This window comes from Phyllobates terribilis, unplaced genomic scaffold (assembly GCF_046119375.1).
Source record: "Phyllobates terribilis strain yellow unplaced genomic scaffold, ASM4611937v1 Scaffold_416__1_contigs__length_1633014, whole genome shotgun sequence".
Lineage (NCBI taxonomy): Eukaryota > Metazoa > Chordata > Amphibia > Anura > Dendrobatidae > Phyllobates > Phyllobates terribilis.
Window position 1 is genome coordinate 1,533,594 of NW_027363176.1, and position 27,855 is coordinate 1,561,448.

Below are 27,855 nucleotides of genomic sequence, written 5' to 3' on the forward strand. Positions count from 1 at the left end.
CATTTTGCTTGTTTGTCGGATTTTGGGATGGACTCTTTGGCTTTGCTTTTCTTCTCCTCATTGGATTTTTCATGTTCAAAGTTGCAGAAGCCAGATTACAAGCTCATTTTGGTTCAACTTCAGCAACTGTGCATTGCATTGCCATGTAATGTGATGCAATGCTATCTTTCTAGCTCTCCCTTTTTACTTCCTTTTGGATAAACAGACATATTAGGCAAGCATTTTGGAGCTTTCACCTAAATAACTACAGGTGGTGAGATAAGCTGCACAATATAATTGACCTTTCAGTATATTGTTGCACACACACCATCTATTTAGCAAATGCCCTTGTTATCAACAGCAGCCTTTTAAACTCACCTGAGCTAACAGGTATGTGCGCTGGTTACTCTGCTGCGCTTAAAATTTCTTTTTTGGTTTGCTACAATGCCTTTTCTGAAACGTTGTCTCCCTCTGCTGGAACACTGACTTCTTTCATTTAATGCCTGCAGACTATAAAAGAGAACCCAACCCAAAAAGTTTGGTTGATTAGTCTGTGGCATTCTGTTAAACTGTTGCTTATGGCGGTCTCTGTGAGCTTCTCAGCGACATTCAGCCAGCCAGGTATCCTGCCTGCAGTAGATGGAATGTGGCAATGGAACGCTGGCTGCGCGTGTCATAATAGGCTCTGAGCCTTTATATACCTGTGCACAGCAGCAGCCACCTTCAGTCTGCTGCTGGACAGCCAGCAGCAGCAGCAGCAGGAGAGGTATGTAATCAGGAGCCCTCCTGCTAAGGGTAGACAGCTGCTCGTTCCACCCCACCCCCCGCCTTAATTGGTTCTCCTCCCTTCCAACGGTGTTGAGGTGGGTGGGAACAGCAGGGAGTGAAGGTGCTGTGTTTAAAAAGGTGGAGTTATGCAGATCTAAAACGCGTGGATTGCAGCAGCAGCAAGCCGAAAAGTGCAGGCATGTAAGGGATCTAGAGGTTGACAACATGTCTTCTTAACGGGAGTCCAGGAGCTCATCTCCACAAATGGACTTTTCAGGATCCTTGGGTGGCTCCGTAGTTTGAAACCAATTCTGGTTATCGCTTCTCGGCCTTTTGGCTAAGATCAAGTGTAGTATCTGTTCTTATCAGTTTAATATCTGATACGTCCCCTATCTGGGGACCATATATTAAATGGATTTTTAGAACAGGGAGATGGAAAAAGAGCTTGCTCTGTCCACTCCACGCATTGACCTGGTATTGCAGTATCTCCAGGACCGGTGCACCCCTTCTTTAATGCAGTTTCTAAAATCAGAAAGAATTGAATTCAATGTTTTTTGTTCATTTTGCTTGTTTGTCGGATTTTGGGATGGACTCTTTGGCTTTGCTTTTCTTCTCCTCATTGGATTTTTCATGTTCAAAGTTGCAGAAGCCAGATTACAAGCTCATTTTGGTTCAACTTCAGCAACTGTGCATTGCATTGCCATGTAATGTGATGCAATGCTATCTTTCTAGCTCTCCCTTTTTACTTCCTTTTGGATAAACAGACATATTAGGCAAGCATTTTGGAGCTTTCACCTAAATAACTACAGGTGGTGAGATAAGCTGCACAATATAATTGACCTTTCAGTATATTGTTGCACACACACCATCTATTTAGCAAATGCCCTTGTTATCAACAGCAGCCTTTTAAACTCACCTGAGCTAACAGGTATGTGCGCTGGTTACTCTGCTGCGCTTAAAATTTCTTTTTTGGTTTGCTACAATGCCTTTTCTGAAACGTTGTCTCCCTCTGCTGGAACACTGACTTCTTTCATTTAATGCCTGCAGACTATAAAAGAGAACCCAACCCAAAAAGTTTGGTTGATTAGTCTGTGGCATTCTGTTAAACTGTTGCTTATGGCGGTCTCTGTGAGCTTCTCAGCGACATTCAGCCAGCCAGGTATCCTGCCTGCAGTAGATGGAATGTGGCAATGGAACGCTGGCTGCGCGTGTCATAATAGGCTCTGAGCCTTTATATACCTGTGCACAGCAGCAGCCACCTTCAGTCTGCTGCTGGACAGCCAGCAGCAGCAGCAGCAGGAGAGGTATGTAATCAGGAGCCCTCCTGCTAAGGGTAGACAGCTGCTCGTTCCACCCCACCCCCCGCCTTAATTGGTTCTCCTCCCTTCCAACGGTGTTGAGGCGGGTGGGAACAGCAGGGGGTGAAGGTGCTGTGTTTAAAGAGGTGGAGTTATGCAGATCTAAAACGCGTGGATTGCAGCAGCAGCAAGCCGAAAAGTGCAGGCATGTAAGGGATCTAGAGGTTGACAACATGTCTTCTTAACGGGAGTCCAGGAGCTCATCTCCACAAATGGACTTTTCAGGATCCTTGGGTGGCTCCGTAGTTTGAAACCAATTCTGGTTATCGCTTCTCGGCCTTTTGGCTACGACCAAGTGTTGTTGCTGGAAGACTCCAAAGCCTATCGCATCCTCGGCCTTGAGGCATCGACAGTTCTACTGTCTTAAGCCTCCTGCTGCTATAGGGGGTGTGCGTGCTGAAGAGAACCAAGAAGGCGATCGACTTACCTGAATATGGCGATGGCGACATCGGCTACTCTCCGTTCTGCTGGAGCTGGCGACTTGAAGATCAAGAACTCTTTCAAGATTGAAGTTGAAGAGCGAGCCCGTGACAAGTTCTCCCTGTCTTTCTTCGTGAGGAAAGTCCTGCTTGAGATCCTGCAGGTGAAAAGGGAGAACATTCTGGCACTTCAAGATGCTCCTGGACGCTTTGTGCTTACCCTGACCTCTGAAGTGGCATCTCAGAATTTTTACCATCAGATCAAGCTGAGACTTCAGGAGGAAGATCTTAAAGGACTGTGTTTTGTGACCCTCTGCCTGGCAGAAGAGAAGTCTGTGGTGGTTCATATGAGCAATCCGCATGTCTCTGAAAAGGATGTGGCTGCGTTTCTGCATAACTATTGCTCTGAGGTCCACTTCTCTCACAAAATCATGAACTCTGAGAGGTTGTGGACCGGAAAATACAAGTTCATCGTGAAGCTGAGAGAAGGTTTGGGAATTGGTGGACTCAATCATCCGCCTCAGAGCTTCCTGATTGGCAGAGAGAGAGGAAGACTCTTCTATCCAGGGATGCCTATCTTCTGCAGAAAATGTATGGACTTTGGGCATTCCTTTGAGAGCTGCAAGGAGGAGAACGCTCTTTGCAAGAAGTGCTATCAAAAAGGACATGTCACTCTGAACTGCCCAAATCAGATGATCTGTAATATCTGCCGTATCCCTGGGCACTCTTTTCGGGATTGTCCGTTGAGAAAAAAGACCTTCAGCTATGCAGATGCAGCTCGGGGGGGAGCCCCTCCGAAGCGGTCCAGTCCTGAAGAACAAACAGACAAATCCAAGGACCCTCCCGGGAACCCTTCTGGGGATCCGCCCAAGGACACTGCTGGGGACCCGCCTGGGGATAGCATTGTTCTCAAGGATTGGTCGGAGAGTCCAGATGGTCATGTGGTGGAGGAGAATCCAGCTGAGTCTGAAGTGGAGATGGGAGAGGAGTCTTCTAAGGAGGCTGGTGGTGAGGAGGAGGAGGAGGAGATTGACATTGACGTGGAGGTTTTGAGGAAAAGGAAAAAGGAGAAGTCGAGTTTGTTTAAGGGAGAGAGCGCCAGCAAAAGACCTGCTGGGCGTTTGAAAATAGTCCTCCCTAATTACTCACCTAAACCGATCATCTCAGTTCCTAAACCTGTAAACCCATCTGATCCGGTGAACATCGAGGAATTCTCAGACACGGACGTTTCTGCGGGTCCCTCTACCCCGGTCGGATTCATGTCAGATACGGACTCAAGTTCTGTTTAAATGATTTATGGCTACACTCAAAATTGCCTCACTAAATGTGAGGAGTTTAAAGGGCTCTGTCAAGAGAGCTGCTTTATTTTCTTACCTGATGACTTTAGATGCTGATATTTTTTTACTTCAAGAATGCGGCATTGACCATGACCCTAACTATAACAAACTAAGGGAAGATTGGGCGAACGGACCTTCCATCTGGTCCGGTGAAAATGGATCGCGTGCTACTGGTGTTGGCGTCCTGTTTAAAAACAAAGACTTTAAGGTTACCTCGTTCACTGAAGTTGAACCTGGACGTGCACTAGTTGTTAATGTGAGTTACTGTGGATCCGAGTTCAAGCTGATTAATGTTTATGCATCTCCGATTAAAGAGGAAAGATCCAGTTTATTAGATATCATCAAACTCTTTATACCTGGTCCTACACCAACTGTGGTTGGCGGTGACTTCAATTGTATCCGGTCTGATGAAAATAGGACATCAGGTACTAGAAGGAAAGACAAAACTGAGATGCAGTTAAAAAATCTAATCGACGATACTTGCCTGAATGATGTCTGGAGAGTAAAGAATACCTCTGAACCAGGATACACTTGGGAGAAAAATCTTCTAAAATCAAGAATTGACTTTGTTCTGACATCACAGAGTTTTAAAGTGAATAAAGTGGATCTAATAGGTAACATCTTTTCTGACCACAAAACGTTAATTACTCACTTGGAATTGCCCAGTCTAGAGAAAGGGCGAGGTGTCTGGAAGTTGAACACTCTGCTGCTGGAAGATGAAAGTATAAAAGAGGAATTTTTGAAATTTTATAAAAAACTACAGGGGAAAAAACGTTATTACAAAAGAATTCTAGAATGGTGGGAGTATGTGAAGTTTCAAATTAGACATTTTTTTCTCTTAGCTGGCAAAAGGAAGGCCAGACAGAATCAGAAATGGTTTAAAGACCTGAATACAAAACTGCAAACAGGTTACAAACTCAGAAATGCAGGGATAGATATGGAGGATGTTATTTTACAAGTCAAAGAAGACATTAAAAAAGCAATTGAACAGAAAGGCAAAGAAATAATTTTCAACGCCAAGGTAGAACATATGGAAAAAAATGAAACATGTTCCAGGTTCTTTTTCAAAAAATCTTTAGAACGCAAAGAATTAATTAAAGAACTTGATGGTGAAACAACTAAAGATGGACTGTTGGACAAAGCGCAAACTTTTTATCAAAATCTTTTTAGCGAAAAGAAAATTGACGCTGATTTTTTACCTGATGCTCTTAATTCATTGCAGAATCACCTTGAAAAGCAAGATCAAGAGTTGTTGATTGAAGATATCTGTGAAGAAGAACTGCTAAGTGCAATCAAAAGCTTTTCTAGAGGAAAAACACCGGGTACTGACGGACTACAAATTGAATTTTATCTTACTTTTTGGGAGATTTTAAAAGACGACCTGTTTGAGTTTTTTAAAGCTGTCTTTTTATGTGACAAATTGCCTGAATCTTGGAGAAGTGGTGTGGTCACCCTGCTTTTTAAAAAAGGAGATAAGACTAATCTAGAGAACTGGAGACCAATCACGTTACTCAACGTAGATTATAAAATTATGGCAAAAATCATGGTGAACAGAATGAAGAAGGTGATAGAGAAGGTCGTGCATCCTGATCAGGTATGTGGTGTGCCTGGTCGTACAATTGCAGAAAACTTGAATATTATACGGGACGCAATATGGTATCAGCAAGAGAGGAAGCAAAAGCTAGCTCTTCTGTCCCTTGATTTCCAGAAAGCGTACGACAGAGTCTCTCATAAGTACCTGTATTCTGTGTTAAAGAAAATGAAATTCCCGGATGTTTTTATTAAGCACATTGCACTTTTATATGATGGAAGTTTTAGCAGGATTTTAATTAATGGTTTTTTATCTTCAGAAGTTTTTCTAAAGTCGGGCGTCAAACAAGGATGCCCACTCTCGCCTCTGCTTTTTATCTGCACAATCGAGCCTCTACTGGCAATGTTGAGGAAAGATAAGATGGTGAAAGGTGTACCCATACCAGGTGGAAATGGACTAAGTACTAAGTCACTGGGGTACATGGATGACATCACGATCATGTGCGACTCAGAACAATCGCTGAGAAGAGCAGTAAGAACTACTGATTTTTTCTGTTTAGCATCTGCCTTCAAACTGAACTTGGAGAAGAGCGAATGTCTTGGATTCGGTGATTGGTCAGATGCGCAGATTCCTCAACTTAAAATAAGAAGTGATAAGATCAAAATTTTAGGTGTTGTGTTTACAAAGAAGAATGATGGAGAAGAAAGTTGGCAGTTGGTGAAGGAGAAAATGAAAAAGAAGATAAGTTTATGGAAACTCAGAAAATTATCAATGGAAGGTAAAAACTTGATCATTAAGTCTTTGTTGTTGCCGATAATGTTGTTTTTAAGTATGGTGTACCCTCCGAATGAGAACACAGTAAAGTTTCTCCAGAGACAAATTTTTCTTTTTCTGTGGGGATCAAAAATGGAGAAGGTTCGAAGAGAGACAATGTACAAGCAGCATAAATATGGTGGAAAGAATATCCCAAATATCAAAAAATTTTTGTACCTAAAGTTCTTTAGTTTTTGCTTCAAAATGACCAATCTAAGAACTCATTGGTCTTTCTACTTAAGATATGCAGCTGGAGATATCTTTAGGAAAAGAAAGTGGATAACATTGCCCCAAAATTCTCCTGTCCTAATTACACTGCCAAAACAATATGTCTTACTAGAAAAAACAATTAGACTTTATAACTTACCTGAAATAGATGTGGAGATGCTGTCAAATTCAAGAAGACTGGCTCTAGAGACAAAGAGAAAAGAAACGATGACAGCAGTGGCAAACTTTACATACACTAAAAGTGGAAGAATTTGGAGAATGACTTATGCACCTTATCTAACAAATGAATATAAAGACTTGGCATGGGCAATAGTGCAAGAATGTGTTCCTGTTAGATTTTTTCAACACAGAAGGGGATTGTGCAATACTGCAAGATGCCCTAGAACAGGCTGTGTTAGAGAGGAAACAGTTTTACACACCTTTTGGAACTGTTTTTATGCCCAAAATGTCTGGAAAGAAGTTGGAAGTCTCTTAAAGTTTGTTACTGGTCTTAAGTTTCTAAATCACGAAGTAGTTTTATATGGAAATTTTACATGTCAATCAAAAGAAAAAGAAAGAGTCATCTGGATAATGATAAATGGAATAAAGAATGCGCTATGGAAAGTCCGAAACATATTGCTTTTTAAAAGAGATTTTATAAGTGAAAGTGAATGCATAAAATTAGCACTAAGTGAAATATATATTTATTACCTGTTAGATCTGAAGAGAATTGGGAAAAAAAGAGCCAAGAGTCTATGGAATTTTCATCTGTGGAACCTTGTAGCATGAACAGATTATAAGGCAAGAGAAATATTAGAAGAGAAATAACAACTGAAATATAAGAACAAAATGAAAAAGAAAAAAATCTGTTCTTATCAGTTTAATATCTGATACGTCCCCTATCTGGGGACCATATATTAAATGGATTTTTAGAACAGGGAGATGGAAAAAGAGCTTGCTCTGTCCACTCCACGCATTGACCTGGTATTGCAGTATCTCCAGGACCGGTGCACCCCTTCTTTAATGCAGTTTCTACAATCAGAAAGAATTGAATTCAATGTTTTTTGTTCATTTTGCTTGTTTGTCGGATTTTGGGATGGACTCTTTGGCTTTGCTTTTCTTCTCCTCATTGGATTTTTCATGTTCAAAGTTGCAGAAGCCAGATTACAAGCTCATTTTGGTTCAACTTCAGCAACTGTGCATTGCATTGCCATGTAATGTGATGCAATGCTATCTTTCTAGCTCTCCCTTTTTACTTCCTTTTGGATAAACAGACATATTAGGCAAGCATTTTGGAGCTTTCACCTAAATAACTACAGGTAGTGAGATAAGCTGCACAATATAATTGACCTTTCAGTATATTGTTGCACACACACCATCTATTTAGCAAATGCCCTTGTTATCAACAGCAGCCTTTTAAACTCACCTGAGCTAACAGGTATGTGCGCTGGTTACTCTGCTGCGCTTAAAATTTCTTTTTTGGTTTGCTACAATGCCTTTTCTGAAGCGTTGTCTCCCTCTGCTGGAACACTGACTTCTTTCATTTAATGCCTGCAGACTATAAAAGAGAACCCAACCCAAAAAGTTTGGTTGATTAGTCTGTGGCATTCTGTTAAACTGTTGCTTATGGCGGTCTCTGTGAGCTTCTCAGCGACATTCAGCCAGCCAGGTATCCTGCCTGCAGTAGATGGAATGTGGCAATGGAACGCTGGCTGCGCGTGTCATAATAGGCTCTGCGCCTTTATATACCTGTGCACAGCAGCAGCCACCTTCAGTCTGCTGCTGGACAGCCAGCAGCAGCAGCAGCAGGAGAGGTATGTAATCAGGAGCCCTCCTGCTAAGGGTAGACAGCTGCTCGTTCCACCCCACCCCCCGCCTTAATTGGTTCTCCTCCCTTCCAACGGTGTTGAGGCGGGTGGGAACAGCAGGGGGTGAAGGTGCTGTGTTTAAAGAGGTGGAGTTATGCAGATCTAAAACGCGTGGATTGCAGCAGCAGCAGCAAGCCGAAAAGTGCAGGCATGTAAGGGATCTAGAGGTTGACAACATGTCTTCTTAACGGGAGTCCAGGAGCTCATCTCCACAAATGGACTTTTCAGGATCCTTGGGTGGCTCCGTAGTTTGAAACCAATTCTGGTTATCGCTTCTCGGCCTTTTGGCTAAGATCAAGTGTAGTATCTGTTCTTATCAGTTTAATATCTGATACGTCCCCTATCTGGGGACCATATATTAAATGGATTTTTAGAACAGGGAGATGGAAAAAGAGCTTGCTCTGTCCACTCCACGCATTGACCTGGTATTGCAGTATCTCCAGGACCGGTGCACCCCTTCTTTAATGCAGTTTCTAAAATCAGAAAGAATTGAATTCAATGTTTTTTGTTCATTTTGCTTGTTTGTCGGATTTTGGGATGGACTCTTTGGCTTTGCTTTTCTTCTCCTCATTGGATTTTTCATGTTCAAAGTTGCAGAAGCCAGATTACAAGCTCATTTTGGTTCAACTTCAGCAACTGTGCATTGCATTGCCATGTAATGTGATGCAATGCTATCTTTCTAGCTCTCCCTTTTTACTTCCTTTTGGATAAACAGACATATTAGGCAAGCATTTTGGAGCTTTCACCTAAATAACTACAGGTGGTGAGATAAGCTGCACAATATAATTGACCTTTCAGTATATTGTTGCACACACACCATCTATTTAGCAAATGCCCTTGTTATCAACAGCAGCCTTTTAAACTCACCTGAGCTAACAGGTATGTGCGCTGGTTACTCTGCTGCGCTTAAAATTTCTTTTTTGGTTTGCTACAATGCCTTTTCTGAAACGTTGTCTCCCTCTGCTGGAACACTGACTTCTTTCATTTAATGCCTGCAGACTATAAAAGAGAACCCAACCCAAAAAGTTTGGTTGATTAGTCTGTGGCATTCTGTTAAACTGTTGCTTATGGCGGTCTCTGTGAGCTTCTCAGCGACATTCAGCCAGCCAGGTATCCTGCCTGCAGTAGATGGAATGTGGCAATGGAACGCTGGCTGCGCGTGTCATAATAGGCTCTGAGCCTTTATATACCTGTGCACAGCAGCAGCCACCTTCAGTCTGCTGCTGGACAGCCAGCAGCAGCAGCAGCAGGAGAGGTATGTAATCAGGAGCCCTCCTGCTAAGGGTAGACAGCTGCTCGTTTCACCCCACCCCCCGCCTTAATTGGTTCTCCTCCCTTCCAACGGTGTTGAGGCGGGTGGGAACAGCAGGGGGTGAAGGTGCTGTGTTTAAAGAGGTGGAGTTATGCAGATCTAAAACGCGTGGATTGCAGCAGCAGCAAGCCGAAAAGTGCAGGCATGTAAGGGATCTAGAGGTTGACAACATGTCTTCTTAACGGGAGTCCAGGAGCTCATCTCCACAAATGGACTTTTCAGGATCCTTGGGTGGCTCCGTAGTTTGAAACCAATTCTGGTTATCGCTTCTCGGCCTTTTGGCTAAGATCAAGTGTAGTATCTGTTCTTATCAGTTTAATATCTGATACGTCCCCTATCTGGGGACCATATATTAAATGGATTTTTAGAACAGGGAGATGGAAAAAGAGCTTGCTCTGTCCACTCCACGCATTGACCTGGTATTGCAGTATCTCCAGGACCGGTGCACCCCTTCTTTAATGCAGTTTCTAAAATCAGAAAGAATTGAATTCAATGTTTTTTGTTCATTTTGCTTGTTTGTCGGATTTTGGGATGGACTCTTTGGCTTTGCTTTTCTTCTCCTCATTGGATTTTTCATGTTCAAAGTTGCAGAAGCCAGATTACAAGCTCATTTTGGTTCAACTTCAGCAACTGTGCATTGCATTGCCATGTAATGTGATGCAATGCTATCTTTCTAGCTCTCCCTTTTTACTTCCTTTTGGATAAACAGACATATTAGGCAAGCATTTTGGAGCTTTCACCTAAATAACTACAGGTGGTGAGATAAGCTGCACAATATAATTGACCTTTCAGTATATTGTTGCACACACACCATCTATTTAGCAAATGCCCTTGTTATCAACAGCAGCCTTTTAAACTCACCTGAGCTAACAGGTATGTGCGCTGGTTACTCTGCTGCGCTTAAAATTTCTTTTTTGGTTTGCTACAATGCCTTTTCTGAAACGTTGTCTCCCTCTGCTGGAACACTGACTTCTTTCATTTAATGCCTGCAGACTATAAAAGAGAACCCAACCCAAAAAGTTTGGTTGATTAGTCTGTGGCATTCTGTTAAACTGTTGCTTATGGCGGTCTCTGTGAGCTTCTCAGCGACATTCAGCCAGCCAGGTATCCTGCCTGCAGTAGATGGAATGTGGCAATGGAACGCTGGCTGCGCGTGTCATAATAGGCTCTGAGCCTTTATATACCTGTGCACAGCAGCAGCCACCTTCAGTCTGCTGCTGGACAGCCAGCAGCAGCAGCAGCAGGAGAGGTATGTAATCAGGAGCCCTCCTGCTAAGGGTAGACAGCTGCTCGTTCCACCCCACCCCCCGCCTTAATTGGTTCTCCTCCCTTCCAACGGTGTTGAGGCGGGTGGGAACAGCAGGGGGTGAAGGTGCTGTGTTTAAAGAGGTGGAGTTATGCAGATCTAAAACGCGTGGATTGCAGCAGCAGCAAGCCGAAAAGTGCAGGCATGTAAGGGATCTAGAGGTTGACAACATGTCTTCTTAACGGGAGTCCAGGAGCTCATCTCCACAAATGGACTTTTCAGGATCCTTGGGTGGCTCCGTAGTTTGAAACCAATTCTGGTTATCGCTTCTCGGCCTTTTGGCTAAGATCAAGTGTAGTATCTGTTCTTATCAGTTTAATATCTGATACGTCCCCTATCTGGGGACCATATATTAAATGGATTTTTAGAACAGGGAGATGGAAAAAGAGCTTGCTCTGTCCACTCCACGCATTGACCTGGTATTGCAGTATCTCCAGGACCGGTGCACCCCTTCTTTAATGCAGTTTCTAAAATCAGAAAGAATTGAATTCAATGTTTTTTGTTCATTTTGCTTGTTTGTCGGATTTTGGGATGGACTCTTTGGCTTTGCTTTTCTTCTCCTCATTGGATTTTTCATGTTCAAAGTTGCAGAAGCCAGATTACAAGCTCATTTTGGTTCAACTTCAGCAACTGTGCATTGCATTGCCATGTAATGTGATGCAATGCTATCTTTCTAGCTCTCCCTTTTTACTTCCTTTTGGATAAACAGACATATTAGGCAAGCATTTTGGAGCTTTCACCTAAATAACTACAGGTGGTGAGATAAGCTGCACAATATAATTGACCTTTCAGTATATTGTTGCACACACACCATCTATTTAGCAAATGCCCTTGTTATCAACAGCAGCCTTTTAAACTCACCTGAGCTAACAGGTATGTGCGCTGGTTACTCTGCTGCGCTTAAAATTTCTTTTTTGGTTTGCTACAATGCCTTTTCTGAAACGTTGTCTCCCTCTGCTGGAACACTGACTTCTTTCATTTAATGCCTGCAGACTATAAAAGAGAACCCAACCCAAAAAGTTTGGTTGATTAGTCTGTGGCATTCTGTTAAACTGTTGCTTATGGCGGTCTCTGTGAGCTTCTCAGCGACATTCAGCCAGCCAGGTATCCTGCCTGCAGTAGATGGAATGTGGCAATGGAACGCTGGCTGCGCGTGTCATAATAGGCTCTGAGCCTTTATATACCTGTGCACAGCAGCAGCCACCTTCAGTCTGCTGCTGGACAGCCAGCAGCAGCAGCAGCAGGAGAGGTATGTAATCAGGAGCCCTCCTGCTAAGGGTAGACAGCTGCTCGTTCCACCCCACCCCCCGCCTTAATTGGTTCTCCTCCCTTCCAACGGTGTTGAGGCGGGTGGGAACAGCAGGGGGTGAAGGTGCTGTGTTTAAAGAGGTGGAGTTATGCAGATCTAAAACGCGTGGATTGCAGCAGCAGCAAGCCGAAAAGTGCAGGCATGTAAGGGATCTAGAGGTTGACAACATGTCTTCTTAACGGGAGTCCAGGAGCTCATCTCCACAAATGGACTTTTCAGGATCCTTGGGTGGCTCCGTAGTTTGAAACCAATTCTGGTTATCGCTTCTCGGCCTTTTGGCTAAGATCAAGTGTAGTATCTGTTCTTATCAGTTTAATATCTGATACGTCCCCTATCTGGGGACCATATATTAAATGGATTTTTAGAACAGGGAGATGGAAAAAGAGCTTGCTCTGTCCACTCCACGCATTGACCTGGTATTGCAGTATCTCCAGGACCGGTGCACCCCTTCTTTAATGCAGTTTCTAAAATCAGAAAGAATTGAATTCAATGTTTTTTGTTCATTTTGCTTGTTTGTCGGATTTTGGGATGGACTCTTTGGCTTTGCTTTTCTTCTCCTCATTGGATTTTTCATGTTCAAAGTTGCAGAAGCCAGATTACAAGCTCATTTTGGTTCAACTTCAGCAACTGTGCATTGCATTGCCATGTAATGTGATGCAATGCTATCTTTCTAGCTCTCCCTTTTTACTTCCTTTTGGATAAACAGACATATTAGGCAAGCATTTTGGAGCTTTCACCTAAATAACTACAGGTGGTGAGATAAGCTGCACAATATAATTGACCTTTCAGTATATTGTTGCACACACACCATCTATTTAGCAAATGCCCTTGTTATCAACAGCAGCCTTTTAAACTCACCTGAGCTAACAGGTATGTGCGCTGGTTACTCTGCTGCGCTTAAAATTTCTTTTTTGGTTTGCTACAATGCCTTTTCTGAAACGTTGTCTCCCTCTGCTGGAACACTGACTTCTTTCATTTAATGCCTGCAGACTATAAAAGAGAACCCAACCCAAAAAGTTTGGTTGATTAGTCTGTGGCATTCTGTTAAACTGTTGCTTATGGCGGTCTCTGTGAGCTTCTCAGCGACATTCAGCCAGCCAGGTATCCTGCCTGCAGTAGATGGAATGTGGCAATGGAACGCTGGCTGCGCGTGTCATAATAGGCTCTGAGCCTTTATATACCTGTGCACAGCAGCAGCCACCTTCAGTCTGCTGCTGGACAGCCAGCAGCAGCAGCAGCAGGAGAGGTATGTAATCAGGAGCCCTCCTGCTAAGGGTAGACAGCTGCTCGTTCCACCCCACCCCCCGCCTTAATTGGTTCTCCTCCCTTCCAACGGTGTTGAGGCGGGTGGGAACAGCAGGGGGTGAAGGTGCTGTGTTTAAAGAGGTGGAGTTATGCAGATCTAAAACGCGTGGATTGCAGCAGCAGCAAGCCGAAAAGTGCAGGCATGTAAGGGATCTAGAGGTTGACAACATGTCTTCTTAACGGGAGTCCAGGAGCTCATCTCCACAAATGAACTTTTCAGGATCCTTGGGTGGCTCCGTAGTTTGAAACCAATTCTGGTTATCGCTTCTCGGCCTTTTGGCTAAGATCAAGTGTAGTATCTGTTCTTATCAGTTTAATATCTGATACGTCCCCTATCTGGGGACCATATATTAAATGGATTTTTAGAACAGGGAGATGGAAAAAGAGCTTGCTCTGTCCACTCCACGCATTGACCTGGTATTGCAGTATCTCCAGGACCGGTGCACCCCTTCTTTAATGCAGTTTCTAAAATCAGAAAGAATTGAATTCAATGTTTTTTGTTCATTTTGCTTGTTTGTCGGATTTTGCGATGGACTCTTTGGCTTTGCTTTTCTTCTCCTCATTGGATTTTTCATGTTCAAAGTTGCAGAAGCCAGATTACAAGCTCATTTTGGTTCAACTTCAGCAACTGTGCATTGCATTGCCATGTAATGTGATGCAATGCTATCTTTCTAGCTCTCCCTTTTTACTTCCTTTTGGATAAACAGACATATTAGGCAAGCATTTTGGAGCTTTCACCTAAATAACTACAGGTGGTGAGATAAGCTGCACAATATAATTGACTTTTCAGTATATTGTTGCACACACACCATCTATTTAGCAAATGCCCTTGTTATCAACAGCAGCCTTTTAAACTCACCTAAGCTAACAGGTATGTGCGCTGGTTACTCTGCTGCGCTTAAAATTTCTTTTTTGGTTTGCTACAATGCCTTTTCTGAAACGTTGTCTCCCTCTGCTGGAACACTGACTTCTTTCATTTAATGCCTGCAGACTATAAAAGAGAACCCAACCCAAAAAGTTTGGTTGATTAGTCTGTGGCATTCTGTTAAACTGTTGCTTATGGCGGTCTCTGTGAGCTTCTCAGCGACATTCAGCCAGCCAGGTATCCTGCCTGCAGTAGATGGAATGTGGCAATGGAACGCTGGCTGCGCGTGTCATAATAGGCTCTGAGCCTTTATATACCTGTGCACAGCAGCAGCCACCTTCAGTCTGCTGCTGGACAGCCAGCAGCAGCAGCAGGAGAGGTATGTAATCAGGAGCCCTCCTGCTAAGGGTAGACAGCTGCTCGTTCCACCCCACCCCCCGCCTTAATTGGTTCTCCTCCCTTCCAACGGTGTTGAGGCGGGTGGGAACAGCAGGGGGTGAAGGTGCTGTGTTTAAAGAGGTGGAGTTATGCAGATCTAAAACGCGTGGATTGCAGCAGCAGCAAGCCGAAAAGTGCAGGCATGTAAGGGATCTAGAGGTTGACAACATGTCTTCTTAACGGGAGTCCAGGAGCTCATCTCCACAAATGGACTTTTCAGGATCCTTGGGTGGCTCCGTAGTTTGAAATCAATTCTGGTTATCGCTTCTCGGCCTTTTGGCTGAGACCAATTGCTTCACAGCAGGAGGTTTCAGTTGAAGGGCACTCAGGTACCCCTCTCCTTGGCCTGGCAGGATCGTCCACTTCGGTGGGCTTCACCTGCCTGCTGCTATTAGGGAGAGGGATTAGTCCTAGGGTAACGGGCAGCGATCCCCCAGCCTTCAGGTGCTTTATCACAAAGCTCTGAAGGCGCAGATTGCAGGCGGTTGCAATTTGCATTTTGTTGCGCCATACCATGGAGGTTGACCCCAACCTCGTGCCTCTATATGCGAGGCTCAAGAACACCATAAGGGTCCGCTTTACGGCTGGTGGTTCCGATATGCGGAATCTGGGATATGTAGTCCAGGACGTGCTTGAGAAACTGCTCCACGTCAGAACCAACGAAATCCTTTCTATCCAGGATTATCCTCGACGTGGAGACTATGATGTAACCTTTACTGGCGAAGGTATTTTCAAAGATGTTTTGTCCAGAGTTAAGTCGGTAGAAAATAGCCCTGGTCTAAAAGGGATTCAGATTATCGAGCACGTCCTGGATGAGGTAAAGATGGTGGTTGTGAAAATCTTCTCACCCTTCATAACGGCACCAGAGGTTATTTCCTTTTTGTCAGTTTATTTTAAAAGTGTGAAATTGATTGGGAAAGTGTTGAATGAGTTTAACATCTGGACCTCAAAATGGAAGTTTTTAGTAAAATGTGAAAGAGACCCAAAATTCCCTGGAGGTGTGAGACTTCCTCCAGCTCGATTTAAAATAGGGCAAACTAATGGGGATTTTTTTTTCTCAGGAATGCCACTTTTCTGTAGGTATTGTGGTCTCTATGGGCACTCTAAGGATAGTTGTGGTGCCACTTGTAGAAATTGTGCCAGTACTGAACATGACACAAAGGAGTGCCCAAATGAAAAAAAATGCTCTTTTTGTCGGACACCTGGTCATTTCTATTTTTCTTGCCCTCACAGGTTCAGAGAGGATGAACAAAAACAAAAGGAGAAGTCCAAGACATCCGGGAATGGACGGGCCAATCAGACCACCCCTCAGGAGGAGGAACAGCAACCTGGAGCCTCGGGAGGTGATAAGGGCGCTTCGACTAGTAACAATCCCTCCGAGTCAATGACAGGTAACTCACAGGAGCCCAGGAGCTGGCTGAAAGACCATAAGGAGGCTAAAAGGAAGGCTGAGAAAGATCATAAAGGGGCGGTCGGTAAGGCCAAAAAAGAGCGCCAAAAGGCTGACACCGAGCCCAAAATTCCCACTGGGTCTCACGAGAGCGAGGGCGGTACGTGGCATTTGGTGAGGTCTCATAATAAGAAAAAGAATGGTTCCGTGGAGGTGGCTAATAGGGAGGAGATGGATACATCCCCTCACGGGGGTGTAGACTCTGGAATCCCGAGGTCCCGGGGCTCTGCTGCCCCAGGTGGGGCCCCGAACCTGGCTGCCTCCGGGGACTCTGAGGCTCCGCCATGTGCGCAGCCTGCCCCTGTGTTACGACCCTCTGCGGGTCAGCAGGGGAGTGCGGAGCCTCTCGGAGACCCACCTGACGAGGACCTAAATGGTCAGCCTATGGAGACCCAGTGTAACCTTTCTCTCAATATCCTTCCGAGCTACACCCCAGTAGCGTCGGGTCTTAATTTAAGTGAATGTTCCTTCTCCGATGATGAAGACTCTTTGATAACGGTGGATTCAGAAGAGGGCGTTGGTGAAAGTCCAAGTGGTCTGATCCGTCCATCGGATAGGTAAAGTCCAGTTTTTGTTTCTTCCTAACCATTTGTTATGATGGCTGACATTGGTGGTGTTTCCCTCAATGTGAGAGGCATAGGATCCAAGACCAGAAGAGCTACTGTTTTACATTTTTTAACCTGTTTTACAGCTTCTGTTTTCTTTTTACAAGAATGTCATATCCCTCATAAGATTTCTTACAAAAAATATAAGGAAGAGTGGAAACATGGTCCATCGGTCTGGTCTGGATCAAATGCAACTGGATCAGCCGGGGTAGCTATACTTTTTATGGGAAATGTGTCTATTGATTTTATCCAAGATATTTTACCGGGTCGTATTCTTTTAGTTAAGGCTTTTATTGATGGGACAAGATGGCAGTTTTTAAATTTTTATGGGTCACCTGATAAAAATGAAAGGGCTGATATGCTGGAAATTTTACCTTTATTTATTAACATTTCTGAACCTTTTATCCTGGCAGGTGATTTTAATTGTATTTTAAAAGGCGAAAGCCGACGCTCCGGTTCCGTGAGTAGAAATTATGACAAAACGTCTGGAATGTTAAGCAATATTATAAATGATTGTAAATTAACTGATGTGTATAAAGAATGTAACAAGGATAGCCCTATAGACGCTGGTTTCACCTGGAGCAATTCTACATGTAGCTCCAGGATAGATTTTGTTTTAGGTTCAGAAAAAATACTGCCAGTGAAATGTGAAGTTTTAACTAATATTCTCTCAGATCACAAGGTTTTATCTTTTAGAGTGAGGATTAATGGAAAGAAGAAATGTGGTAAGAAATCTTGGAAATTGAATGTGTCCCTTTTAAAAGATCCACAAATTTTATCGGATTTTATTGAGTTTTATGTAAAGTGTAGAAAAAGGAAAAACCCCAATATTTCTTTTAGCTCCTGGTGGGATAGAATGAAAATAAGCATTAAAGATTTCTTTAATAAGAAAAGCATACAAAAAGCTAAAGAAAAGTTTGAGATCTATAATTTTCTTAATATCAGGTTACAGACATTGTACAAATTCAAAGACAATGGTCTGGATGTAGGTAATGATATATTGAGTCTTAAAGGAGAAATTTCAAAGTGGTTGGAACAAAAAGGAAAAGAACTGATTTTTCGTTCAAAGGTAAAACACGTAGAAGAGGATGAGACTTGTTCCAGGTATTTTTTTAAGAAAAACAAACAGACAAAAACAATAATTGATAACATAGATGGAGATAATAATATCAACATTATATTGGATAAGGTAAATGTCTATTTTAATGATCTTTTTAATGTAAAAACTGTAGACCATGATTTAATACACACTTTCCTGGGGGAGATCAAGTCCACCCTAGATGCTGATGCCCAAAGTTTTTTATCCCAACCTCTAGTTGAGGAAGAGATTTTAGAAACCATGAAGAGTTTTAAAAATGGTAAAGTGCCCGGCCCTGATGGTATCCCCATAGAGTTTTATATAAGTTTTTATGATATTTTAAAAGATGATTTGTTTAATTTGTTTTCCGAAGTTTTTAATAATAAGGTTTTACTCAACTCATGGAAGAAAGGTGAGGTATCACTACTATACAAAAAAGGTGACAAAACGGATCTTAAAAACTGGAGGCCGATAACTCTTTTAAATAGTGATTACAAAATTATGGCTAAGATCTGTGCAAATCGGTTGAAAAAGGTGATACATAAAGTAATTCATGCAAATCAGGTATGCGGGGTACCTGGGCGTAGTATCTGGGACAATTTAAACCTGGTGAAAGATTGTATTGAAGATGTAAAAACCAGAAAGACAAAGATGTCAATCCTAGCGGTGGATTTTGAGAAAGCTTTTGACCGCGTGTCTCATTTTTATCTTTTTAAAGTTTTAGAAAAAATGGGCATTCCGGGTGGGTTTTTATTGTCTCTTAAAGCTTTTTATAATGATTGTACGAGTAAGATTTTAGTTAATGGTTTTAAAACAAAAGAGGTAGTTTTAAAATCAGGGGTGAAGCAGGGTTGCCCTTTGTCCCCCCTGCTTTTTATATGTGCTATAGAACCCCTTTTATGTACAATACGCCAGGATAAGCAAATATGTGGAGTACCCTTACCCGGAGGGAACGGTCTACAAGTTAAAGTTGTAAACTATATGGATGATGTAGCCGTGTTTGGATGTGATGTACCTTCAATACAAAAAACGATAAGCAAAATTCAGTCTTTTTGTACAGTTTCCGGTTTTAAAATTAATCTTACTAAATGTAATATTTTAAATGTCGGGGGGATGAGTTTACATGATGTACCAATTGCAGTTACAGATTCCATTACTATTTTAGGTGTTTCTTTTAATGAATCTAATAATGGTTTTAATAGCTGGGATGCGGCAGCACAGAAAATTAATCAGAAAATCTGCATGTGGAATATGAGAAAGCTGTCAATGGAAGGTAAAGTTCTGATTGTAAAAATGGTGATATTACCTATCCTGTTATATCTTAGTTTGGTGTTCCCCCCTCCTACAAATTTGTTGAAACGAATTACAAAAGTATGTTTTACCTTTTTTTGGGGCTCAAAAATGGAGAAACTCAAAAGAGAAATTGTGACAAAGCCAAAGGTTAAAGGTGGGAAAGATTTCCCTGTTTTAGATAAGTTTCTTTTAATACATTTTTTCTGTTTCTGTTTTAAAACCCTTTTTAAAGATAATTACCTTTCCTATTTTATGCGTTTTAACACTGGTTTTCTCATGAGAAGGTTTGGTTGGTTTGAAACAGTTTTATCCTCTCCTTATGCTTTTAACCTACCTGCACATTATGAGATTTTAAAGAAAATTATTCTTGATTTTAATTTGAATAAGAAACAGACAGGGGATCTATGTAACAGCAAGACACTACTCAAACAAATTAGTACTGATGTGACGTTGTGTGATATTGAACGTTATGATGATGACAAAACTGTACACATATGGAAAACGATTAACGCCCCTTATCTTTTTAATGTACAGAAAGACATGTCTTGGAGCTGCGCACACCACTGTCTTCCTTGCCGGGCATTCCAGTACAGAAGAGGTTTTGTGAGGTCTGCCATCTGCCCAAGAGAAGGTTGTCAAGAAGAGGAAACGGTGAAGCATCTTTTATGGACTTGTGCTTTTGCTAAAGAGTTCTGGAGAAGACTAATCCCCCTGCTGGAGAAAATGGTGGACCTCAAGGACTTTAATTTTGCATCAGTGTTATATGGTCTTCTGGAATGCCCAACAATGGACCAAAAAATAATGGCGTGGAAGATAGTGAATTGTGCCAAGATAGCGCTCTGGAATGCTAGAAATATTGCTGTTTTTAAACATGAAATGTTACCAGTAGATGATGTTTTAGCCTTTTGTAAAAGTGAAATGTACATATACTATTTATTGGACAGGAAAAAGAATGTAACGTTGGCAGGCAAATGGCTTTTTAACCTATGGAATATTTGAAGTCTTGTAAAATTTGCTGTGATGGAATTTTTATTTTTCTTTGAAGTCCCGAAAGTGTAATGTGGATGTAATGGTTTTATTTCTGTAATTTGTTAAATTTTAAATAAACGGTTTTTATTCCCATGTGGGGGATAGCCAAATTAAAAAAAAAATCTGTTCTTATCAGTTTAATATCTGATACGTCCCCTATCTGGGGACCATATATTAAATGGATTTTTAGAACAGGGAGATGGAAAAAGAGCTTGCTCTGTCCACTCCATGCATTGACCTGGTATTGCAGTATCTCCAGGACCGGTGCACCCCTTCTTTAATGCAGTTTCTAAAATCAGAAAGAATTGAATTCAATGTTTTTTGTTCATTTTGCTTGTTTGTCGGATTTTGGGATGGACTCTTTGGCTTTGCTTTTCTTCTCCTCATTGGATTTTTCATGTTCAAAGTTGCAGAAGCCAGATTACAAGCTCATTTTGGTTCAACTTCAGCAACTGTGCATTGCATTGCCATGTAATGTGATGCAATGCTATCTTTCTAGCTCTCCCTTTTTACTTCCTTTTGGATAAACAGACATATTAGGCAAGCATTTTGGAGCTTTCACCTAAATAACTACAGGTGGTGAGATAAGCTGCACAATATAATTGACCTTTCAGTATATTGTTGCACACACACCATCTATTTAGCAAATGCCCTTGTTATCAACAGCAGCCTTTTAAACTCACCTGAGCTAACAGATATGTGCGCTGGTTACTCTGCTGCGCTTAAAATTTCTTTTTTGGTTTGCTACAATGCCTTTTCTGAAATGTTGTCTCCCTCTGCTGGAACACTGACTTCTTTCATTTAATGCCTGCAGACTATAAAAGAGAACCCAACCCAAAAGTTTGGTTGATTAGTCTGTGGCATTCTGTTAAACTGTTGCTTATGGCGGTCTCTGTGAGCTTCTCAGCGACATTCAGCCAGCCAGGTATCCTGCCTGCAGTAGATGGAATGTGGCAATGGAACGCTGGCTGCGCGTGTCATAATAGGCTCTGAGCCTTTATATACCTGTGCACAGCAGCAGCCACCTTCAGTCTGCTGCTGGACAGCCAGCAGCAGCAGCAGCAGGAGAGGTATGTAATCAGGAGCCCTCCTGCTAAGGGTAGACAGCTGCTCGTTCCACCCCACCCCCCGCCTTAATTGGTTCTCCTCCCTTCCAACGGTGTTGAGGCGGGTGGGAACAGCAGGGGGTGAAGGTGCTGTGTTTAAAGAGGTGGAGTTATGCAGATCTAAAACGCGTGGATTGCAGCAGCAGCAAGCCGAAAAGTGCAGGCATGTAAGGGATCTAGAGGTTGACAACATGTCTTCTTAATGGGAGTCCAGGAGCTCATCTCCACAAATGGACTTTTCAGGATCCTTGGGTGGCTCCGTAGTTTGAAACCAATTCTGGTTATCGCTTCTCGGCCTTTTGGCTAAGATCAAGTGTAGTATCTGTTCTTATCAGTTTAATATCTGATACGTCCCCTATCTGGGGACCATATATTAAATGGATTTTTAGAACAGGGAGATGGAAAAAGAGCTTGCTCTGTCCACTCCACGCATTGACCTGGTATTGCAGTATCTCCAGGACCGGTGCACCCCTTCTTTAATGCAGTTTCTAAAATCAGAAAGAATTGAATTCAATGTTTTTTGTTCATTTTGCTTGTTTGTCGGATTTTGGGATGGACTCTTTGGCTTTGCTTTTCTTCTCCTCATTGGATTTTTCATGTTCAAAGTTGCAGAAGCCAGATTACAAGCTCATTTTGGTTCAACTTCAGCAACTGTGCATTGCATTGCCATGTAATGTGATGTAATGCTATCTTTCTAGCTCTCCCTTTTCACTTCCTTTTGGATAAACAGACATATTAGGCAAGCATTTTGGAGCTTTCACCTAAATAACTACAGGTGGTGAGATAAGCTGCACAATATAATTGACCTTTCAGTATATTGTTGCACACACACCATCTATTTAGCAAATGCCCTTGTTATCAACAGCAGCCTTTTAAACTCACCTGAGCTAACAGGTATGTGCGCTGGTTACTCTGCTGCGCTTAAAATTTCTTTTTTGGTTTGCTACAATGCCTTTTCTGAAACGTTGTCTCCCTCTGCTGGAACACTGACTTCTTTCATTTAATGCCTGCAGACTATAAAAGAGAACCCAACCCAAAAAGTTTGGTTGATTAGTCTGTGGCATTCTGTTAAACTGTTGCTTATGGCGGTCTCTGTGAGCTTCTCAGCGACATTCAGCCAGCCAGGTATCCTGCCTGCAGTAGATGGAATGTGGCAATGGAACGCTGGCTGCGCGTGTCATAATAGGCTCTGAGCCTTTATATACCTGTGCACAGCAGCAGCCACCTTCAGTCTGCTGCTGGACAGCCAGCAGCAGCAGCAGCAGGAGAGGTATGTAATCAGGAGCCCTCCTGCTAAGGGTAGACAGCTGCTCGTTCCACCCCACCCCCCGCCTTAATTGGTTCTCCTCCCTTCCAACGGTGTTGAGGCGGGTGGGAACAGCAGAGGGTGAAGGTGCTGTGTTTAAAGAGGTGGAGTTATGCAGATCTAAAACGCGTGGATTGCAGCAGCAGCAAGCCGAAAAGTGCAGGCATGTAAGGGATCTAGAGGTTGACAACATGTCTTCTTAACGGGAGTCCAGGAGCTCATCTCCACAAATGGACTTTTCAGGATCCTTGGGTGGCTCCGTAGTTTGAAACCAATTCTGGTTATCGCTTCTCGGCCTTTTGGCTAAGATCAAGTGTAGTATCTGTTCTTATCAGTTTAATATCTGATACGTCCCCTATCTGGGGACCATATATTAAATGGATTTTTAGAACAGGGAGATGGAAAAAGAGCTTGCTCTGTCCACTCCACGCATTGACCTGGTATTGCAGTATCTCCAGGACCGGTGCACCCCTTCTTTAATGCAGTTTCTAAAATCAGAAAGAATTGAATTCAATGTTTTTTGTTCATTTTGCTTGTTTGTCGGATTTTGGGATGGACTCTTTGGCTTTGCTTTTCTTCTCCTCATTGGATTTTTCATGTTCAAAGTTGCAGAAGCCAGATTACAAGCTCATTTTGGTTCAACTTCAGCAACTGTGCATTGCATTGCCATGTAATGTGATGCAATGCTATCTTTCTAGCTCTCCCTTTTTACTTCCTTTTGGATAAACAGACATATTAGGCAAGCATTTTGGAGCTTTCACCTAAATAACTACAGGTGGTGAGATAAGCTGCACAATATAATTGACCTTTCAGTATATTGTTGCACACACACCATCTATTTAGCAAATGCCCTTGTTATCAACAGCAGCCTTTTAAGCTCACCTGAGCTAACAGGTATGTGCGCTGGTTACTCTGCTGCGCTTAAAATTTCTTTTTTGGTTTGCTACAATGCCTTTTCTGAAACGTTGTCTCCCTCTGCTGGAACACTGACTTCTTTCATTTAATGCCTGCAGACTATAAAAGAGAACCCAACCCAAAAAGTTTGGTTGATTAGTCTGTGGCATTCTGTTAAACTGTTGCTTATGGCGGTCTCTGTGAGCTTCTCAGCGACATTCAGCCAGCCAGGTATCCTGCCTGCAGTAGATGGAATGTGGCAATGGAACGCTGGCTGCGCATGTCATAATAGGCTCTGAGCCTTTATATACCTGTGCACAGCAGCAGCCACCTTCAGTCTGCTGCTGGACAGCCAGCAGCAGCAGCAGCAGGAGAGGTATGTAATCAGGAGCCCTCCTGCTAAGGGTAGACAGCTGCTCGTTCCACCCCACCCCCCGCCTTAATTGGTTCTCCTCCCTTCCAACGGTGTTGAGGCGGGTGGGAACAGCAGGGGGTGAAGGTGCTGTGTTTAAAGAGGTGGAGTTATGCAGATCTAAAACGCGTGGATTGCAGCAGCAGCAAGCCGAAAAGTGCAGGCATGTAAGGGATCTAGAGGTTGACAACATGTCTTCTTAACGGGAGTCCAGGAGCTCATCTCCACAAATGGACTTTTCAGGATCCTTGGGTGGCTCCGTAGTTTGAAACCAATTCTGGTTATCGCTTCTCGGCCTTTTGGCTAAGATCAAGTGTAGTATCTGTTCTTATCAGTTTAATATCTGATACGTCCCCTATCTGGGGACCATATATTAAATGGATTTTTAGAACAGGGAGATGGAAAAAGAGCTTGCTCTGTCCACTCCACGCATTGACCTGGTATTGCAGTATCTCCAGGACCGGTGCACCCCTTCTTTAATGCAGTTTCTAAAATCAGAAAGAATTGAATTCAATGTTTTTTGTTCATTTTGCTTGTTTGTCGGATTTTGGGATGGACTCTTTGGCTTTGCTTTTCTTCTCCTCATTGGATTTTTCATGTTCAAAGTTGCAGAAGCCAGATTACAAGCTCATTTTGGTTCAACTTCAGCAACTGTGCATTGCATTGCCATGTAATGTGATGCAATGCTATCTTTCTAGCTCTCCCTTTTTACTTCCTTTTGGATAAACAGACATATTAGGCAAGCATTTTGGAGCTTTCACCTAAATAACTACAGGTGGTGAGATAAGCTGCACAATATAATTGACCTTTCAGTATATTGTTGCACACACACCATCTATTTAGCAAATGCCCTTGTTATCAACAGCAGCCTTTTAAACTCACCTGAGCTAACAGGTATGTGCGCTGGTTACTCTGCTGCGCTTAAAATTTCTTTTTTGGTTTGCTACAATGCCTTTTCTGAAACGTTGTCTCCCTCTGCTGGAACACTGACTTCTTTCATTTAATGCCTGCAGACTATAAAAGAGAACCCAACCCAAAAAGTTTGGTTGATTAGTCTGTGGCATTCTGTTAAACTGTTGCTTATGGCGGTCTCTGTGAGCTTCTCAGCGACATTCAGCCAGCCAGGTATCCTGCCTGCAGTAGATGGAATGTGGCAATGGAACGCTGGCTGCGCATGTCATAATAGGCTCTGAGCCTTTATATACCTGTGCACAGCAGCAGCCACCTTCAGTCTGCTGCTGGACAGCCAGCAGCAGCAGCAGCAGGAGAGGTATGTAATCAGGAGCCCTCCTGCTAAGGGTAGACAGCTGCTCGTTCCACCCCACCCCCCGCCTTAATTGGTTCTCCTCCCTTCCAACGGTGTTGAGGCGGGTGGGAACAGCAGGGGGTGAAGGTGCTGTGTTTAAAGAGGTGGAGTTATGCAGATCTAAAACGCGTGGATTGCAGCAGCAGCAAGCCGAAAAGTGCAGGCATGTAAGGGATCTAGAGGTTGACAACATGTCTTCTTAACGGGAGTCCAGGAGCTCATCTCCACAAATGGACTTTTCAGGATCCTTGGGTGGCTCCGTAGTTTGAAACCAATTCTGGTTATCGCTTCTCGGCCTTTTGGCTAAGATCAAGTGTAGTATCTGTTCTTATCAGTTTAATATCTGATACGTCCCCTATCTGGGGACCATATATTAAATGGATTTTTAGAACAGGGAGATGGAAAAAGAGCTTGCTCTGTCCACTCCACGCATTGACCTGGTATTGCAGTATCTCCAGGACCGGTGCACCCCTTCTTTAATGCAGTTTCTAAAATCAGAAAGAATTGAATTCAATGTTTTTTGTTCATTTTGCTTGTTTGTCGGATTTTGGGATGGACTCTTTGGCTTTGCTTTTCTTCTCCTCATTGGATTTTTCATGTTCAAAGTTGCAGAAGCCAGATTACAAGCTCATTTTGGTTCAACTTCAGCAACTGTGCATTGCATTGCCATGTAATGTGATGCAATGCTATCTTTCTAGCTCTCCCTTTTTACTTCCTTTTGGATAAACAGACATATTAGGCAAGCATTTTGGAGCTTTCACCTAAATAACTACAGGTGGTGAGATAAGCTGCACAATATAATTGACCTTTCAGTATATTGTTGCACACACACCATCTATTTAGCAAATGCCCTTGTTATCAACAGCAGCCTTTTAAACTCACCTGAGCTAACAGGTATGTGCGCTGGTTACTCTGCTGCGCTTAAAATTTCTTTTTTGGTTTGCTACAATGCCTTTTCTGAAACGTTGTCTCCCTCTGCTGGAACACTGACTTCTTTCATTTAATGCCTGCAGACTATAAAAGAGAACCCAACCCAAAAAGTTTGGTTGATTAGTCTGTGGCATTCTGTTAAACTGTTGCTTATGGCGGTCTCTGTGAGCTTCTCAGCGACATTCAGCCAGCCAGGTATCCTGCCTGCAGTAGATGGAATGTGGCAATGGAACGCTGGCTGCGCGTGTCATAATAGGCTCTGAGCCTTTATATACCTGTGCACAGCAGCAGCCACCTTCAGTCTGCTGCTGGACAGCCAGCAGCAGCAGCAGCAGGAGAGGTATGTAATCAGGAGCCCTCCTGCTAAGGGTAGACAGCTGCTCGTTCCACCCCACCCCCCGCCTTAATTGGTTCTCCTCCCTTCCAACGGTGTTGAGGCGGGTGGGAACAGCAGGGGGTGAAGGTGCTGTGTTTAAAGAGGTGGAGTTATGCAGATCTAAAACGCGTGGATTGCAGCAGCAGCAAGCCGAAAAGTGCAGGCATGTAAGGGATCTAGAGGTTGACAACATGTCTTCTTAACGGGAGTCCAGGAGCTCATCTCCACAAATGGACTTTTCAGGATCCTTGGGTGGCTCCGTAGTTTGAAACCAATTCTGGTTATCGCTTCTCGGCCTTTTGGCTGCGGTCAAGTGTCTTGTACAGGCGACTGTGGTCCAGAAGGTACTCGGGTACCCCTCTCCTCGGCCTTGCAGGGTGACCCACTTCGGTGGGCTCCCCTGCCTGCTGCTATTGGGAGAGGGCTTAGTCCCAGGGTAACGGGTTGCGATCCCCCCCAGCCTCTCAGGTGTTTTTGTTTACAGAACTCTGAAAGGCGCAGATTGCAAGCGGTTTGCGATTTGCTTTTTCTTGTTGCGCTACCATGGAGGTTGACCCCAACCTCGTGCCTCACTATGCGAGGCTTAAAAACACTATCCGTATTCATTTCACAGAGGGCGGAAGTGATGAAAGGAAATTGCGGTACGTAGTCCAGGACGTGCTTGAAGGGCTCTTTCATGTGCAGAAGAACGAGATTCTCTCTATCCAGGATTATCCGAGGCGTGGCGATTATGACATCACCTTCACCGGGGAAGGCATTTTTCAGGATGTCCTGGTAAGAGCCAGAAAGGCAAAAAACAATCCTATTCTAAAAGGAATACTAGTTATCGAGCACGTCCTGGATGAGGTAAAAATGGTAATCCTTAAAGTATTTTCTCCTTTCGTTACTTCAGTGGAACTAACATGTTTTCTTGCAATGTACTTTAAAAGTGTAAAATGTATAGGGAAAGTACTTAATGAGTTTCACATATGGACGTCCAAATGGAAATTTCTAGTAACATGTGAAAGAGACCCTAATTTCCCAGGCGGTGTGAAACTCCCTCCTGCACGTTTTAAAATAGGTTCCTCAAATGGAGACTTCTTTTTTTCTGGTATGCCACCCTTTTGTAGAAACTGTGGAAAATATGGCCATTTTAAGGATGACTGTGAGGCAACCTGTAGAAACTGTGCTAGTACAGAACATGACACCAAAGAATGTCCTCATGATAAAAAATGTAATTTCTGCCAAAAACCTGTTCATTTTTATTTTTCATGCC

The 27,855-nt window shown here is 43.1% G+C and overlaps 12 non-coding genes across 12 annotated transcripts; all 12 read left to right on the forward strand.

Annotated features, from left to right (window-relative positions):
* Positions 1–1,064: 1,064 nt before the first annotated feature.
* On the forward strand, positions 1,065–1,255 carry LOC141226880 (U2 spliceosomal RNA). The gene has a single exon (XR_012293997.1). It is a non-coding gene; the product is annotated as a U2 spliceosomal RNA (small nuclear RNA).
* Positions 1,256–7,248: 5,993 nt separating this feature from the next.
* LOC141227220 (U2 spliceosomal RNA) lies at positions 7,249–7,430 on the forward strand. Its single transcript, XR_012294311.1, has one exon. It is a non-coding gene; the product is annotated as a U2 spliceosomal RNA (small nuclear RNA).
* A 1,118-nt stretch (positions 7,431–8,548) lies between these two features.
* Positions 8,549–8,739, forward strand: LOC141226881 (U2 spliceosomal RNA). Its single transcript, XR_012293998.1, has one exon. It is a non-coding gene; the product is annotated as a U2 spliceosomal RNA (small nuclear RNA).
* Positions 8,740–9,854: 1,115 nt separating this feature from the next.
* LOC141226882 (U2 spliceosomal RNA) lies at positions 9,855–10,045 on the forward strand. Its single transcript, XR_012293999.1, has one exon. It is a non-coding gene; the product is annotated as a U2 spliceosomal RNA (small nuclear RNA).
* Positions 10,046–11,160: 1,115 nt separating this feature from the next.
* Positions 11,161–11,351, forward strand: LOC141226884 (U2 spliceosomal RNA). Its single transcript, XR_012294001.1, has one exon. It is a non-coding gene; the product is annotated as a U2 spliceosomal RNA (small nuclear RNA).
* Positions 11,352–12,466: 1,115 nt separating this feature from the next.
* Positions 12,467–12,657, forward strand: LOC141226885 (U2 spliceosomal RNA). Its single transcript, XR_012294002.1, has one exon. It is a non-coding gene; the product is annotated as a U2 spliceosomal RNA (small nuclear RNA).
* A 1,115-nt stretch (positions 12,658–13,772) lies between these two features.
* LOC141226886 (U2 spliceosomal RNA) lies at positions 13,773–13,963 on the forward strand. Its single transcript, XR_012294003.1, has one exon. It is a non-coding gene; the product is annotated as a U2 spliceosomal RNA (small nuclear RNA).
* A 6,384-nt stretch (positions 13,964–20,347) lies between these two features.
* Positions 20,348–20,545, forward strand: LOC141227165 (U2 spliceosomal RNA). Its single transcript, XR_012294263.1, has one exon. It is a non-coding gene; the product is annotated as a U2 spliceosomal RNA (small nuclear RNA).
* Positions 20,546–21,659: 1,114 nt separating this feature from the next.
* On the forward strand, positions 21,660–21,850 carry LOC141226887 (U2 spliceosomal RNA). The gene has a single exon (XR_012294004.1). It is a non-coding gene; the product is annotated as a U2 spliceosomal RNA (small nuclear RNA).
* Positions 21,851–22,965: 1,115 nt separating this feature from the next.
* LOC141226888 (U2 spliceosomal RNA) lies at positions 22,966–23,156 on the forward strand. Its single transcript, XR_012294005.1, has one exon. It is a non-coding gene; the product is annotated as a U2 spliceosomal RNA (small nuclear RNA).
* Positions 23,157–24,271: 1,115 nt separating this feature from the next.
* LOC141226889 (U2 spliceosomal RNA) lies at positions 24,272–24,462 on the forward strand. Its single transcript, XR_012294006.1, has one exon. It is a non-coding gene; the product is annotated as a U2 spliceosomal RNA (small nuclear RNA).
* A 1,115-nt stretch (positions 24,463–25,577) lies between these two features.
* On the forward strand, positions 25,578–25,768 carry LOC141226890 (U2 spliceosomal RNA). Its single transcript, XR_012294007.1, has one exon. It is a non-coding gene; the product is annotated as a U2 spliceosomal RNA (small nuclear RNA).
* Positions 25,769–27,855: the final 2,087 nt, after the last annotated feature.